Here is a 17,465-nt window from a genome sequence, read left to right on the forward strand (position 1 = left end):
AATGAGAAACCTGACCTCCCCGCATTGAGAATCCCGCTGGAAGATTTCTTTTCCACGCCCTTGATTGACAACTTGATGTTGCTGATCATGAACGAGGAAAAGGTCTTGCCAGGATGCCATTTTGCTTGATCGCGGTCGCAAACTTGACATTGAGGATGGCGAGCACTCGTGGATCTTTGGAGCCCCGACAGTCCTTGTGACACGCTTCTGCAGTGATGCGATGGCAACCTCTGCGGCGGCGGCACGTTTCTACGGTGATGCGCTGCTCTTTGGCAATGCGATGATGACAGCGGCGGCTCACTTCTTCGGCGATGTAACAGCCGCAGCGACACTCTTCTCGTAGTTGCATCGCGCTTCCATCTCCCAGCGAAACGCAGTTTCTCAGAAGGCCCAGCACAATAGCAGGCACTTCATTTCCCAGAAAAGGAAATCAGGGGGGGGCTGCTTGAAGTCTTGTATGCCTGAGACTTCAGTCAGGAGGCAAGCTCTAGCTCAATCCCTTGGAGATTCTTCTTCAAGTTGATGAAAAGCACACTCAGTCCTCTTCTCCTTTCTTTGGCAAAGAAGCAACCACTGCAGGCCAATCCCCAAACACACAGCACATAAGTAGTCTCCTCCTTCAGCTTCCTGGTTCTTCTCCTCAGCAAAGCTTTGTCTTAATTCCCAGAAGTGAAACCTAAGCGTTTGCGTTCCAAGCTCCGACCCAACATGGCTGCCTTCTTGTATGCACAAATTACAAGCCAGGATGAGAGGTTTGCTGAACGCCATCTGGACTTTCCCTTTTCTCTGGTTACACCTTGACACCTTGAAGGCTTGAGATTTCTTGCCTTGTTTCTCCAAAGATGTGACAAATCAACCACCACTCTGGCACTTTGCTGAGTCTTGTTTCTGTAACACTACTTTTTTTTTCTCTCACAGGTTTCTTTTCGTTCTTTTGGGTTTTCATTCTGAGCATATGATCTATCAACTTAAATCTAGTGGTTTGGCACTTGAATTTAAATAACGTAACCTAACCATTTGGTTGGGAAGGATGGTTCATTTATGCCTGCATTATTGTCTCTACAGCCTTGAGGAAGTCACGGGATGTGACGAAACATGTGTCGGCTGTTTCTGCTCATTGGGACTGATGCACGTAATCCCCAAAGAAATACTCTACTGTTTACACTCATTTTGGGATTAACCACAAATGTATTCAGTCTTGATAAAAATTATCATGATGGTGTTTTAGCTTACCTGTGAAAATCACTTTTGATATGCATTAAATTCTTAAAATTTGAGTACAAATTTATTTGTACATCTATCTCTGATCTCTAACATGTGAATGAACAGAATTTTGTCATACTGATATAGAAGTTGATTAAGGTTATACACCTACTAATTTTTAAAATCTGAGAGTATTAGGATTCTTCCAATCATATTTCTGTAGACGTAGGCCCTTTGGGTTTAAGTGTTTGTTTGCACCCATGGTAGTGGGGTTCCAGTAATCCTTTGTGGTACCATAACTTTTCTGATTGTGTGTTTTGTATGCAAATGTGCTTCTCTATTTTGTTAGCCCTGTACCCTTTCAGATTTCTTTTGATGTGCAACTCGCTTATACACCGCTACCATTGTTTTTGTACATAGATATGTGGTAGTCTGCACGCGATTCTTCAGATTGAGGGCATTTAACAAAACAACACAATATGTTGAGTGTTTCAGAGTATTTCCCACATTGTTTCTGATTAGTATGGACACCTTTGATGATGAAAGGGATCTACTTTTACGTGAACTTTTCACAAGTTGGACAGAGAGAGTATCTAAAACTTATCCAACCTCAGAGCAAGAAGGCCTTAAACAAACATTTGTTAAACTAGAACATGCCAAAAAATCGTCTCACCTACTGAGCACATATCGGAATATATAGATATATAACTACAACCAATGGTACACAATCTTCCCTCATATATAAGGGATATGGGTGAACTACTGAATAATTTGGAGGATATGGAGTGGACTAGTGAGTTTTCCTTTGTGACCATGGATGTATGTTCATTCCCTTTATACATGTATACCTTTAGAAAAGGGACTACATGCTCTGGCAGACTCACTCTCACAAAGAGATGCCACGCATTTTGAACACAAAAAAATGCTACTCGATTTAGCCCATTTAATTCTTGAAAATAATGTATTTTTACACCAGAGCATTTGGTACAGGCAAGCTGTGGGAGTAGCCATGGGTTCAACATTTTCACCCTCCTGTTCCAACTTGTACATGGGAAATTTTGAACAGCACCATCTATGGAGAACTGCAGATACAGAACTTACAGAGCACATCATGTATTGTGGTCGTTACATCGACGTTGTTTTTGTCATATGGTCGGGTAGCGAATAGAGCCTAATGAAATTACGGCAACACCTCAATAATAATTTGTACAATTTGAGGTTCACACATAAAGTGAGTAGGACAGAAATTGTCTAAATAAAAGAAAATAGGATTCTATCTAGACTCTTCAGGAAACACACAGCGTGCCCCTCAGTGTTGTATGCCAGCAGTGCGCACCCCAAGTCACAAATGAATTCCATCCCTTTGGGTGAAATGACCAGGTTACGTAGGAACTGTAGCGAGGACTCTTTATTTCTCACAGAGTTGAAGAAACTAGAGGGGCGCCTTGCCAACTGAGGTTATTCACAAAGGACAATAAAACATTCAGTAGGGACAATACAGAAGAAATCCAGGCAATCTCTTTTGACCAACAGGAAGATATCCAAATCTACCAATGATCGCAAAATGTCACTGGTAACTAACTTCAACAAACATAGCCATCAAGTATATCAGATTCTTCATCGACACTGGTAGTTACTAAAACTTGGCAAATCAGTGGAAAAGTTTATTGCTAATAAACCGACAGTGTCCCTGTAATGGCAGAGTTTTTGGCTTTATTTAGAAGTGATATAGATCATTAATCTTGCTCGCATCTAGTATAGGTATTCTTAGCCTGTGTTGGCCCTTTTAAGCCCTTTTTTCCAGATCTAGAAGAGGATAGATGCTTAAATATGCCTTTATTCTTGACTTTCACCTGTCTATTGCCTATTGGCTTTGACATATTAGACACTTTGGTATGGTTTATGTAGGTATTCTGACAGAGGTAAGGAGCATTTCACCCCTTTCAGGCCTACAGGCCTAGAGCTAGAGGGACTCCATCTTGATGAAGCTGAGAGGCTTTTCAGGGCAAAGGCAAAGTTTATAGTTAAGGCTGTTGTTCGCTTGGAGAGAACCGGTTCAGGCTGGCCCTTATCGAAGGAATGTATTTTTCCCCACTCCGAAGACACAACTTCAGGCTGGCCAGCTGGGAACGTGTCCTTGGTACGGGGAGGTGCAAGAATTTGGTGGGCGGCAGGTTACTGGCCGTAACTTTCCATGAAAGGACAAGCTTCCATATTAGCGAGCTACAGGAGAGGAGGAGTGTTCATTCCAGCTTGTGTGCAGTTCAGTTCAGTCGCAGTGCAGCGTGGTGCTCAGAACAGCTTGGAGCACAGAACAGCTTGCAGAGAGAGAGATGATGTCTGCTGGAGCTGCAGAATAGAGTGCAGTTCTTAAATGGAGAAAGAAGGCAGACGATTGCTGAAGATGAGGAGAGAGAAAGCAGTGCAGAGAGCATCAAAGAAGGCTGTCAGCTGGAGCAATTGGACCAGAGGCGTGGTGATGTGGTGAAGGAGGGAGAGACAGAGAGAGCCCTAATCCCACCAGAGGCAGAGAGAGAGCCCTAATCCCACCAGAGGCAGAGAGAGAAATCTTCCTTCTAATAGGTGAGGTAGTCTGAATTAGTTACACTTACACTTTATGTCTAATCTTTTCCCTTTCAGCGGAGTGTTCCTGTTATGTTTAATCCTTCTCTTTCAAGCGGTGTGTTCTACCTATAGTCTTTGTCAGATCTGTGTAAAGGTTTATATTGTACTAATAATAAATGACCCCATTAATTAGCGGATTAGTGATGCCTGAGTTCTTTTATGATAAAGTTATCCTGGCTTCAAGCCAGTTGCTGTTGAGCCACTGATGGATCAAAAAGGGGGGTAGGAGCGCTTAAATCAAGAAATAACTCAGTCATATAGTGTGTATATCTTTATCCCCATACAGTGAGGGTAATCACTCCTGGTAAGTATTACTGTTTGAACAGATGCTACCCCTGATCAGGTAAGTAATAGTGAGGGAGTGAGGTTCCGTGACAATTGTAAGTGGTGTTTTTGACTCGCACGAATATGGTCGAGTCTGGTATCTATGAACCGCAAATGACGAGTTTAGTAAGTGTTCGCAGTTTTGCTGTGCTAACTTAAACCGATCGTTTGTTATGTGGGTTTTTCGTCTGTACCCACGGGTTCCATCTTAGATATGGCATCCATTTTCGTCTCTTGCCCTCAAGTAGCCAGCGATCGGACACTGTCCGCTTCGCGACCCTGGGACTCCCAAGACATTTGCGGAAGACACATGTCCTTTGTAAGTGTCTTTTTGACGAGGGGGATGTTACTGTAAGGCAGATGGCGCCGCTCGAGGCTCATCTTGCCGCACAGACTTATTGCTTCAGCCGTGCATCTCATTAGGCACGTCTCTTTGATGCCTGTATCTCGTGTTTTCCGATACCTCCCCTTTTACACCCTTTTCCGATCTCCCCACTGTCTCCGTCTTCCTCTGCACCTGTCTTCGTTCCTATTTCGATCTGTTTTATTACCGATTGGAATGCACTAATGTTGGGAAGATGGGTTTTTACAGTTGGGAACCGCCAAATGTTTCCGCACTTATGATCCGGACCTCATGTGTTTTCAAAGCGACCAAAGCGACCCCTCTGGGGGATAATGGTGGGAACCGGGTTGTAAACCTTTGTGTACCATGTTGTCTTATGGGTAAAAACTGTATAAAAGGAGCGATCCACAGAACCAATTTGAAGCAGTCTCCCCAAGTTGCACGTGTGTTGCTTGTCGTGATTACTGTATTCCCTGCAGTAAATAAACCTTGAATCTTTGACGTCGAAGGAAGTGTCCCGTGTCTCTGTGATTTGTACGCCGGAGCAGGTTACCCACGAAGGTTTCAGGTGTTGTGCCCTGGCACCGCTGGGTCCTACAGAACCCAGTCCTTCAGTTGGCGCCCAACGTGGGGCTACATCAGTGGTACCGGTCCAAGCCCGACGATCGTGAGGAACTTCGTGTGAAATCTCCGAGGGAAGGTGCACCCCGCTTCATCGATCCCGTTGTCGAAATAAGTGGCCCGAAGACTTTTCCCGCGAAGATTCCCGCCTCCTGACGGCTGCGACGGACTGCTGCCCTGACTGTAGACCTGTTTTGGCACCTGGCGTAGACCTTGGTATAGCGAGACGATAGACGGGCCTTCCTGGCAACGCCATTGATCTTTGAGTTAAGTATTTGTGGGTCGCTCCCAGAGTTCTTGGTTGTTGACACTTTAGCGAGTGTTTTTGTTGTTAACGCTGTGTGAGTGTTTTTGTCGGTGACACTTTGCTAGCGTACTTTGTTGTGTTGTTTGACGACTGCAGCCGCCAAAAACCGAGGGTTTTGTTCTTTGCTGGGACTTGGTAAATCCCGTAACCCTTGAAGTTTGTGAAACTCGGCTAGTGTGCAAGATGCCTGGTCGCAGTACTTTGTTTAGTTGTTTCAGACCTTGTGGTACGGATTCCCGACTGGAGGACTCCCACTTATGACCTATATAGTAAACATGGACTAGGTCCGATTACCTTTAATGATTATTGGATTAAATATACGAAGCAGGACGGTGACCTTCGTTGGCCACCTCATGGTAGCTTCGAGGCCCCGATCTTAGATAATCTAGAGATTAAATTGTTCGAACGAAAATCAAGGCCGGCCATGTTTGATGCCTTTCGGTTGTGGCGCAAAGAAGCCCGACAGAAAGAAATCAGACAGAATAAACGTAGTCAGCGAGATAATGTTGCTACCATAGTGAAGAAAGCAGAGCAGTTTCAGCGTGATAAGGAGGTTAAGGATAAGGAAGTGTTTGACAGACTACAGCGTATGACCATAGATAAATGTTATCCCGCTTTACCTACGGAGTCGGAAAAGAAGGAAGAGCCAGTTGAGGATCCTTTAATGTCTTATCTTATGAAGTCGCCACCTCCGTACATACAGGGTACAGCAGCTGCAGCTCCTGTGGTTCCTGCCGTACCTATTCTTCCACCTATTCTTCCTTTGCCTGTTCCTCAGCCTGCACCCGCTTTTCCGACTGTTCCTGCTCCTTTGCCTGTTTCTATCCCTACTGCTCCTCCGCTTCCACATACTCCTGCTCCCGCTACTGCTCCTGTTTTGTTGACTCCTGTTGTTGCTACTGTCTCCACTCCTTCACTTGTTAGTCCTGTGTCCTATACTTCTCCCTCTACTCGTTCTCATAATTCTCCTCTTGCAGCTAGTTTCTTTCATTCGCTCGGGCCTGTTCATGGGTCCGCTAACTCCGATGGTCCTCAGAGACGTAGTCAGCTTCCTGGAAACAGAGAACGCGTTGCGCTATATAATATGGCGATGGGTTGGATGGTAAACCCTCTTAGAAATCCGCCACGTGTTGTTCTCGAAACGTTTTGTCAATTCAATATACCAACCCAGAGATACGTGTTTGATGAAATGTGTAAGTTCCTTCGCGATCAGATATCGGCTGATGCGCCTGACGAGGTACTGACCGCTTTGTCTGATCTTCAGCTTCAGTTCTCAAACGGACTGATCGTAGATACTAATGTTCGACGTGCAATTGAGCGGTTGCTATCTCTTCGCCCCGCTCCGATACCTCATGCATTGTTTGTCGAGGATATTGAACCACAACCAGACGAGTCTGGCCAATATCCCATGCGCGAAGTTCCGCCGGTTTGGATACCAGCAAATCCAAATGCTCAACCTCCGACATTGGCGCATTTTCAGAGAATATGGATACATCTTCCATGGAAAAGATCGGAAGTGTTGCAGGTGAAGCAATCTTTGCCTGACCCTCGCAAAAATCCTACAGGGTATTACAAGGAATTATCGCAGCTCGTGGATGCTACGGTAATGAATCTCGCCGATATCGACATGTTGTTTGGCAATGTAGTACCGCAACCGGTATGGGCTAAGATTCGTCATGAAAATCACCCGGCTGAATTAGGTGGTGCTTGGGCTGCCATTGTAGCGGCAGACGCCGGACAGGTAGCTGCTACTAAACCCGACCAGTTGATTCTTGACCTTCCCCAGCGAATAATTACATTAATGAAAACGCTTATGCCAGCAATGAGGGTAAATTGGGACAAATTGTCGGCTTGCAAGCAAAAGAAAGATGAGAGTGTTTCCGACTTCTTTACGAGATTCGAGGAAGCATTCATTGACCATAGTGGACAAGATATGGGTACCGAGGGTGGTCAGCGGTTGTTTGTGGATAAATTTGTTTCAAACTTATTGCCCGATTTGAGCAATAAATTAAGGAATTCGGAAAGTGCATGGGCCGTTTCTACCTCAGCTCAGATACTGGCTACAGCACAATATTATGAGAATAGAGAGAAAGAGGAGAACGACCGTGCTGATAAAAAGACGAAAGAGCTTAAGACTAAAGTGTTGCTTCAACAAGCATATCCTCCGCGTTCAAATCAGAATGCATCTCAACAGAATAGGTCGCAGTTGCAATCGAATCGATCTCAAACGCGTAATGATTCCTCCTCCCAAAGACTGTCGTTAGGGTATAATCAATGTGCTTATTGTAGACAGGAGGGACATATTAAATTTCATTGCCCTGTGTTGAATGAACGTAATGGTGGTAACTCATCTAGAGGAGGTCGTGGTGGTTCGCAGCAGGCATCACGTGGTAGAGGTCGTGGTACTCAGAATGATCGTTCTGATAACTCCTCTAATAACAATAATTGTTTTGATCAACGTGGATCATCGCAAGGACGATCTGCGCAGTACAATGTAGACGATTATTACGTCGATCAGGGAACTGACGATAGTAATTACTAGGACAGCCGAAGACAAGGGGAGGGAGTGGTATCAGTTCCGGTTGATCAGAGAGGGCCTTACGTCGCAGTTGCTACATCGGGCGTCGTTGAGCCTTTTCTGTTGGACACTGGTGCAGCGAAAAGTTCTATTCAGCATTCGAAACTCCCTGGCGCACCTTTGTCTGGCTTAACAAATGTTTCCGTTGGATTCTCTGGCGCCCCCGTTAGCAATCCAGTTTCGTGCCCTTTGCCCCTTACAATTGGGCCACTTGAGCTTCAAGCTCCCTTGATTTTGACTACTGGTTGTGGTGAAAATCTTTTGGGCCTGGATTTGCTTAAACGTTTGTATGCCACTCTGTATTGTTCTCCTGCGGGAGTAAAGCTTACGTTAGGAGAAAGGGTTGTCTCTCCCATGTACTTGTCTCTCGACAAACTCCCACCGGAATTGAGTTCTCTTCCTGCGTCTTTGTGGGCAACGGGTCCGAATGACGTGGGCCTACTTGATATCTCGCCTTATGTTGTTCAGTTGAAATCTAATGTGCGTTTGCCACGTATTCCCCAGTATCGTATCTCTCTTGATGGTGAACGGGCATTGTTAGCGATCATTTATGATTTGATCGAGAAAGATGTTATTGAAGAGACTCGGGGAAACGTGTGCGACAGCCCTGTGCTGCCCATTCTTAAACGTACGGATCCTTCCAAACCGCCTGTTTATCGCTTTGTCATCGATTTACGGGAGGTGAATAAAATTGTGGTTCCTCAATTTCCTGTTGTGCCTGACATCACGGCGCTACTGACTCTGATTCCAGCTTCTGCATCGTGGTTTTCGGTGATTGATTTGAAAAATGCGTTTTTCAGCATCCCGATTGCTGAAGAGAGTAGGGACCTTTTCGGTTTCTCTCTCGGTGGACGCAGCTTCCGGTTCAAGCGCGCTCCTCAGGGCTACTGTGAGAGTCCATCGATTTACAGTCAAGCCTTGAAGAGTCAACTGGATGCGTTTCGGTTGCCGATCGGTGCGGCCTTAATACAATATGTCGACGACTTATTGGTGGCTGCCGATACTCAGGACATTTGCAAAATTGCTACGGTGTCGTTGCTGCAACATCTCTGTGAGTTGAATCACAAGGTGTCACCTACTAAACTCCAATATTGTTGTCAAGAAGTAACCTATCTAGGTCACTTATTGTCGAAGGAGGGAAGGAGGTTGACCCCAGAGAGGATTGCAGCGATTGCGCGAATGGCTGTGCCAAAAACCCAAAGAGATGTGCGTGCCTTTCTAGGTATCACGTCGTACTGTAGGCAATGGATTCCTAATTTTTCATTGCTAGCGAAACCATTGGTGGCTCTTACATGCAAGGATGTTTCAACTCCTTTACCATGGACGGAAGAATGTCAGAGAAGTTTTTCTGAACTGCGTGATTCATTGTGTTCGGCTCCTGTGTTGGGTACCCCTGACTACAGTAAGCCGTTTACATTATATGTTCACGAGAGGGAAGGTTGTGCTTTGAGTGTCTTAACGCAACCTTTTGGTGGTAAGCAACGTCCATGCGCATATTTTTCCTCGACCTTGGACCCAGTAGCTAGAGCCTTGCCGAGTTGCTTGAGAGCAACAGCGGCAGCTGCGGTCTCCATCCGACAATCAGCAGGATTGGTCATGGATAATATGCTTACGGTGATGGTTCCGCATGCAGTCGATACTCTTTTGAATCGTACGAAAACTCAGCACTTGACGAGTGCGAGGTTGTCTGGGTACGAATTGACGCTTTTGGCAAGCCACATTCAGATAAAACGTTGTAATGTTCTGAATCCGGCAACTTTGTTACCAATTAGCACAGAGTCAGATGAAGTAGCAGAGCATGACTGCTACTTGAGGACAGAGGAAGAAACAAAAGGTCGAGTGGACCTTAAAAACACCCCATTGGAAGACCCGGACGGTACACTGTATGTGGATGGGTCATGTTTTAAGTTGCCGAATGGTGATGTGACTACTGCTTATGCTGTTGTAACGTTGAAAACTGTTGTTGAGACTGCAAGGTTGAATCAGAATTCTGCCCAAGCTGCAGAATTGATTGCTCTTACTAGAGCATGTGTGTTAGCAAAAGGGAAACGTGTGAATGTGTTTACCGACAGCCAATACGCCTTTGGCGTCGCACACAGTTTTGGACGATTGTGGAGAGAGAGAGGTTTCTTGACGTCGCATGGTACGAAGATTCAGCATGGCCAACTTGTGAATGATCTTTTGGATGCACTGACGTTGCCTAAGCAAGTAGCGATTGTTAAATGTAGTGCGCATCGTAAGGTGACGGATGATGTTGGTCGTGGTAATGCGTTTGCAGACGAAATTGCTAAGGAGACTGCCCGGAACCTTAGCACTCGAATGTATGTGACGAGTTCGGTTAGGTGGCCTACAGAATCGAGTATGTGTGAGGACACTATTGAGAGTGTGAAAGAAATTCAGAATGAGGCCACCGAGACTGAAAAGGCGAAGTGGAAAGAAAGTACGGGAAAGTTGGATGCGAATGGTTGTTGGATTGATTTGTCGGATCAGAAAAGATGGTTGTTGCCCGATGCATATGTGCTGGCCGTTGTAACAATGGCACATGGGTTAGCACATATTAGCGCGAAAGGTATTTGTAAGTTGCTGTCTCCTGTGTGGAAGAATGATGGTATTACGAAATGTGCTGAACGTTTGGTGAAGAATTGTATGGTGTGCATGTTGTACAATCCTGGCAAAGGAACCCCAACTCCTCCTGGCAGTTTTGCTCCCCCTTCATACCCCTTCGAGGTGATACAATTGGACTTCATCCATATGGAGCGATGCAATAACCTGAAATATGTTTTAGTTGTGGTTTGCGCATTCTCCCGATGGATCGAGGCCTATCCTCTCAAAGACAATACTGCTTTGTCTACTGCAAAAATCCTACTGAAGGAATATTTTCCTCGGTACGGAATGCCTAGAATTGTGTGGTCTGATAACGGAAGTGAGTTTGTGGGTAGTGTGATGAGGAGTGTGTGTAAGGGCCTTGGAATTAATCAGAAATTCCATAGCGCCAATCATCCCCAGTCAGCTGGTTTGGTTGAAGGGTACAACGGCACCCTTAAACTAAAGCTAGCGAAGATTCAGGCTACGACTGGTCTTTCGTGGCCTGACGCTTTACCTTTAGCATTACTGTCAACTAGGGCGACTGTACACTCCCGAGTAGGGCTTAGCCCCTATGAAATAGTGTTCGGCCGTCCTGCGAATGTGTGGGGGGTTCCTAGGCCAGGAATGTTTTCTGATCTTGAGTACCCAATGTTAATCGATTACCTGCATGACTTGACTGCTAAACTGAGGTTAATTCACCAACAGGTTTACGACGCATTGCCGACGCAGACGGAGGGTCCAGGCCACCAGCTCCAGCCCGGAGACTGGGTGGTGCCGAAAAAATTTTCACGCAAAAACAACCTAGACCCGAGGTTCACCGGACCCTATCAAGTGCTCCTGGCCACGAGGACTGCCGTTCGTCTTGAGGGACGTAAGAATTGGGTGCATGCCACCCACACCAAACGAGTCCCTATTCCTTTGCCGGCAGACCCGTGGGTAAGGAGAGGCATTGCGTCAGCGGAAACAGAAACATTGCCGGCGTTTGTACCTTTTAGTGATGCACAGCCTGTTGGAGAATCCTCAGCGCAGCAGAAAGACTCTGCGCAGCAGAAAGACTCTGTTGAACAATTGTCATCGAAAGACTCAAGACCAGAACACTCGACTGATCAGCAGGACGCTGTCTCTTCAACGGATCCTTTGTTTGACGAGCAGACACGTCCTGGGAAAACCCGATACTTTCTGCGATCTCGTACTAAGAACTAATAAAAGATCCTGCTTTGCTGTATTGACAATTGCATTATCCCGTTTTCCGTGATCAGTTTGGAACTTTTGTATTCTTGTAATTATTTTTGTATATATATATATATTGAGCTTCATTCCATATACTTTTTGCTTCCACAGCTGAGAGACTTTGTTTTTGCATATATACAAATTGTGCATTGAAGGCCGTAGGGCCGCGCGCGTACTTCCTTCTGGATAGTAGGTCTTGACGCTAGGTTAAAGGCCGTCGGTTCCTGGGAACTCCTAGGGATTGACTATTGCTACACAGAACGAAGTGCGTCAAGAAACGTTGCGGACGGTCGTAGGGGATGGCATTCTCGAAGCTGAACGATTTGGAAGGAGCTCAGGTTCATCGATTCAAGCTGCAGCAACTCAGTCGTACCAAATGTTTTATACTCCAACTGTTTATGTTGTTTTTGACTGCTTCAGCATTATTGGCGGGTGGGGTGTATTACACGATGTCTTACTTCTTACCTGCTACACCTACTCCTACTCCTGACCCTAATCTTACCTCTACTGTTTCTCCCCATTCCTTTCATATGTTACCGGAACACGAGCAGGCTAGACGTGTAGAATTCCGCAATAATTCCTTTATTCAGCTCCTTCACCAGCACCAGTTAGTGGTTAACACTACCAATTGTTGGGTGTGTGGGTTGATGCCACATACTACGGATAAGGAGATTCCATATTTGGTGTTACCGTATAGCTCCCAAGGGTCTGCTCGAGCATTTCAAACAATGTTTCGAAGCGCACTGGGTTTCCACCCCATTCGAGAACCACGTTCTCCCTACTCTGGGCCTACCTCGTATCAGAAACCTTTGTCAATAGCAATAGAGGATTTAGATAGCGATATCTATGATCCCTCGCTTATTCCCGAAGAAGAGGTACAAGCCTATAGGGTCCTCAGTAGAGGTGAATATAGTGCGTTCACTAGCGAAAAACAGCTTAAAAGCTCGCCTCCAATATGGGTCGTACCCCACACTGGTAATTTTTGTCTCATGGGTCGTGGCCGAAGATCGCAAGCCCGACTTGGAGCAAGTGCTTGCATTGAAAATTACATATTGCCGATGGTCTCGTCCCCTGTGTTTCTGGCTGCCAAGGGTACGTACTTCATCTGCTATGATCGTGCATATGCATGGTTGCCCGCTGACTTCATGGGCTCATGTTTCATTGCAAATCTGTTGCCTCCGACGTTCACTGTGGATGCCGATTATCACAAGACTAGAGTTGTGAGAGGCGTAATTAGCGAAGAGGATACTGCCGGTCAAGAGGCAGGAGACTTTTTCAAGGGTTTCCTCCCGTTTTGGGGACCTATGGTTAATAGTAGGAACCTGAGACAGTTGACTCGAGTGGTAGAATCGACAGCTAATATTACTGCCAGTGCCCTTGGTAATATTACCACTGAACTTCAGGCGGAGAGACTTATGACGCTACAAAACTGTATGGTTTTAGATGTTATCTTAGCAGATAGAGGTGGGGTATGTAAGGTGATCCATTCGAGCTGCTGCATTTTCATTCCTGATAATGCTCCGACTGTTTATCAAGCCATCTCGAGGTTACATAAGATCTCCGAATCCATACACGTGGATGTAGGGGATTGGACGTTACTTGGATGGTTTTGGGGCCTGATGTCGACTTGGGGTTGGAAGATTCTGATGATCATTGGGGTTGTTGTGGCATTCCTGTTCACGTGTTGCCTTTGTGTACAGTGCGGTCCTGCCTTATGTGGCCTCTGTGCTACAACGTGTATGAGACAGCCGTCTGTTACCAAGGGGACTCGATTGGACAGAGCTATGCTACAGCAACATCTCGATGGTCTGATGAATATCGAATATGATTCCGACTAGTGCTTGCCTACATGAGGGCAAAAGGAGCGTCTGAGGTTCCGTGACAATTGTAAGTGGTGTTTTTGACTCGCACGAATATGGTCGAGTCTGGTATCTATGAACCGCAAATGACGAGTTTAGTAAGTGTTCGCAGTTTTGCTGTGCTAACTTAAACCGATCGTTTGTTATGTGGGTTTTTCGTCTGTACCCACGGGTTCCATCTTAGATATGGCATCCATTTTCGTCTCTTGCCCTCAAGTAGCCAGCGATCGGACACTGTCCGCTTCGCGACCCTGGGACTCCCAAGACATTTGCGGAAGACACATGTCCTTTGTAAGTGTCTTTTTGACGAGGGGGATGTTACTGTAAGGCAGATGGCGCCGCTCGAGGCTCATCTTGCCGCACGGACTTATTGCTTCAGCTGTGCATCTCATTAGGCACGCCTCTTTGATGCCTGTATCTCGTGTTTTCCGATACCTCCCCTTTTACACCCTTTTCCGATCTCCCCACTGTCTCCGTCTTCCTCTGCACCTGTCTTCGTTCCTTTTTCGATCTGTTTTATTACCGATTGGAATGCACTAATGTTGGGAAGATGGGTTTTTACAGTTGGGAACCGCCAAATGTTTCCGCACTTATGATCCGGACCTCATGTGTTTTCAAAGCGACCAAAGCGACCCCTCTGGGGGATAATGGTGGGAACCGGGTTGTAAACCTTTGTGTACCATGTTGTCTTATGGGTAAAAACTGTATAAAAGGAGCGATCCACAGAACCAATTTGAAGCAGTCTCCCCAAGTTGCACGTGTGTTGCTTGTCGTGATTACTGTATTCCCTGCAGTAAATAAACCTTGAATCTTTGACGTCGAAGGAAGTGTCCCGTGTCTCTGTGATTTGTACGCCGGAGCAGGTTACCCACGAAGGTTTCAGGTGTTGTGCCCTGGCACCGCTGGGTCCTACAGAACCCAGTCCTTCAGGAGAGAGGAGACTTGCAACCAAGGGACTAAGTTAGTACACCATCCCATAATATTATTGTAGTAGCAGACCCTTAGTGAAGAGACTTCCCAATATATATATATATGTATAGGTGTTCATAGGAATGTGGTCGTCGTTGATATGCGGCGTTAGTGAGAACACTGGGTGGGAGACCAGTGCAGATACCCACTAGATTGTGGCTTGAATAAGTGAGAGCGTCAGGGGGGATACTGACGTGGAGTTCGACAGGATTGTTGAGCGTTTGGAAACGGGAGCATTGGGTTCTGCAGGCCCATGTGTAGTCGCACCGGATTGTGCGCAATATCTGCCCTAGGGTAGACCGGTCTGGGTCTGAGTGGCCGCGAGACCAACTGATGTAAATAAGTGTGGTGTAGGGTATGGATTTCCCTAGTAATCAGTGAGTATTCTTAGTATCCCTATAGATTTAGTGGTGTTTTTAATAATATGAGCTTGTATATTGCGAGTTCCCCATCCTCAGGTAGGTACCAGGTGCCTGGATAGGTGGTCCTGAGGAGGGAAGGTGAGTACGTTCTGGCTGGGTTGGAGGGGCCCCTGGGGGCTGATCCCACCTACTCAGAAAATCCAGCCATTACATTTGGCGTAGTCGTCATCTTACGAATCCTGTGTGACCTTGCCATGTGCTTAGAGAGGTTTCCCATGTGTTGTGAGTGAGTGCCATGAACGCCATTACATTTTGGCGTAGTCGTCATCTTACGAATCCTGTGTGTCCTGGCCATGTGCTTAGAGAGGTTCCTATGTGTTGTGAGTGAGTGCCATGAACGCCATAACATCTGGCGTAGTCGAACTGTTTACCTATCCTGTGTGTCCTGGCCATGTGCTTAGAGAGTTTCCCATGTGGCTTCTTCCCATCTCAAATTAAATGGGGATAAAACAGAACTTATGTTTCTGGGAAACTCAGCCCTCCCCAGCCCCATCCTACCTTGGCCACCTTGCATGGGTTCTCCCCCTGAACCAAAAAAGCAAATCAAAAGCTTGGGCATGTGGCTAGATAACACCCTTACCTTTACTCATCAAGCCACCACACTTTCCGCCACCTGCTTCGGACTGATGCGCATGCTGCGGAAAGTCCTGCCTCTTCTCCCCTTCCAGGCTCGCAGGATACTGGTCCAGGCCATTATCCTGTCTCGCCTGGACTACGGGAACGCCCTTTATCTAGGTGCACCAAGTAGCACACTAAAAACACTACAGGTCACCCAGAACGCTGCCGCGCGTCTGCTGCTGGGCCTGTCCCGTAGCCACTCAGGCACCATGGCTCTGAGAAACTTACACTGGCTGCCCATTCAAGCCAGAGTTAAGTTCAAAGCAATGTGCATCATGCATAAGGCCATGAGGAAAAATGCTCCCGCCATGATCTGTGCCTTGGCCACTCCCTACCACCCCCATAGATCTTTGCGGTCAAGCACTGCTTTTCTGGCAACAGCGCGGAAAATTAAACGAGCCAGGTGGGGCGGACGCTCCTTCTCCCTTAACGCTGCCACTACCTGGAACTCCTTACCTCCTGCCCTCCGTAATGAGCCCAATCTGCTAAAATTCCGTAAATCTCTTAAAACTTTTCTTTTTTCCACATAATTCAGTAAGTCTCCCCAGAAGTAAGCAACCTTAGCGCTACGAGGCCTTCGGGTAGATTTGCGCTCTATAAAACCCCTTTTCATTTCATTTCATTTCATGTGTTCTGAGGGAGTGCCCTGAACGCTGGTTCCATCTGGCGTAATGTTGCAGTTTATGTAGCCTGTTAGACCTATAGGCTTGAACAGTTGCAGCGTGAGGAGATTGCATTACATCATGGCATTTGGCTTATTCAGGGTGGAAGGAATGGTTTTCATCTTGGTGTTTAAACTGTCAGAGTTGAAGGATGGCATTACATGAGGAAGCCAGTTACATCTTTGTGATGGTCCAATTGTATAAATGTGTGTAAAAGGTGCTTTTAAATTGCCCATTAAATTGCTTGCTGCATCTGCTTATGCTGTGCAATGTGAAATGTGTTCATTTTAATATGATCTGTGGAGTTTTTTTTGAATATAGCTCCTTGTAAATATGACTTGTGAATAGCGCCATTTTATTGTGGCTTATGAGGTGCATGTTCTCATGTTGATCTGCTGTGTTGCTTGTGAATGGTGCTTTGGATATATTCCTTGTGAAAAGCGTGTCGTTTTTTTTGAGTTTGTTTATTGTCTTGTAAATATGACTTTTGAATAGCGCCATTTTAATGTGGTTTGTGAGGTGCATGTTCTTATGTTAATATTTTGTGTTCCTTGTGCATTGCGCCTTGGAAATGTTATTTGTGAAAGGCTTGTCTTGTAAATATGGCTTGTGAATAGCGCCATGTGGTCATGGCTTGGACAGGGCATGTTCTCATTACGTTTGGCAGGAGAGAGCTGGATCTCTCTCGGGTGCTTGGGGATAACGTTTTTGAAAATATGTGTACGTGTTAGCTGTGAACGTGAAGAAATGATTGTGCTTGAGCTGCCAAAGGGTTAATATCTTGAGTTGAGATGGCAGTCTTTATTTTTTACATGCTGTCAACATGCATGGTTATCTGACCTGACTATAAAAGTCAGTGGATTATTTTAAGAATTATTTGATGGTTTGATTTTGACTTTTTTGATTCCTTGGTCTGCCTATGTGCTTTGTCAACCTCTTGACGGAAAGGCAACTTCTTGTGCTTTGCAAAGGGTTTTGTTCATTTCACATTCTTTTTGAAATGCGTCTACGAATTTGTGTGGGTTTGCCTTGGAACTGATGTGGTTATAAATCAACAAGTCGGATTACGGAGAGAGCTGTGTTCTTTTAAAATGAGTGAAATGTTAAAAAGATGGCCC

The sequence above is a fragment of the Lissotriton vulgaris genome, chromosome 7, assembly GCF_964263255.1.
Source record: "Lissotriton vulgaris chromosome 7, aLisVul1.2, whole genome shotgun sequence".
Lineage (NCBI taxonomy): Eukaryota > Metazoa > Chordata > Amphibia > Caudata > Salamandridae > Lissotriton > Lissotriton vulgaris.